The 520-nt window shown below is 62.1% G+C and overlaps 1 protein-coding gene across 1 annotated transcript in view; it reads left to right on the top strand.

Moving 5' to 3' along the window:
• The window catches only part of ASAP3 (ArfGAP with SH3 domain, ankyrin repeat and PH domain 3), a gene marked incomplete at its 3' end in the record, with an annotated part of 16,051 nt that overhangs the window by 10,049 nt on the left and 5,482 nt on the right, over positions 1 to 520 (top strand). The window lies entirely within an intron of this gene.

Genomic DNA, 520 nt, shown 5'->3' with positions numbered 1-520 from the left:
TGCTTTGCTGGCCTGGGGCTACCAGGTCTGTGGTGCTGTTGGGCAGCACAGCCCTGGGAGCTGCAGGAAGCACAACCCCATGTCCAGAAATCCATTGGTCCTCTGCTGAGGATGACCATGGGTGGCCTGGGAGGTTGGATGGATGCGGGTGGTGGGAGCCAGGGGGGAGCATCCTGACTCCTCCTCTTCCTCCTCCTCCTCCTCAGGATCCGCAAAGTCTGGCAGAAGAGGAAGTGTGGGGTGAAATATGGATGTCTGACCATCTCCCACAGCACGGTGAGGGGCTGGGGGGGCTGCCCCCTGCCCCCTAGAGCCTTGGGGTCTCCTGGGGTTTCAGTTTTGCCCAAATTGGACTCAGATCCGACTTAAAATGTAGTAGGAGCTGGGCCTGGACATGGTGGTTGGGGTCCCCCCCGGGGGGTTGGGGGGAAGGACGGTGGGTTGAGCTGGAGCAGTGAGATGGGCCTTGAGGTACCAGACAAGACCAAAGGGGGGAGAGGGGAGGGGGGGGGGGGTCGGG

Source organism: Chaetura pelagica, unplaced genomic scaffold (assembly GCF_000747805.2).
Source record: "Chaetura pelagica isolate M959 unplaced genomic scaffold, ChaPel_1.0 scaffold1153, whole genome shotgun sequence".
Taxonomy (NCBI): domain Eukaryota; kingdom Metazoa; phylum Chordata; class Aves; order Apodiformes; family Apodidae; genus Chaetura; species Chaetura pelagica.
The sequence above is the reverse complement of the archived record's forward strand: the minus strand, read 5'-3'. Positions and strand labels throughout refer to the sequence as shown.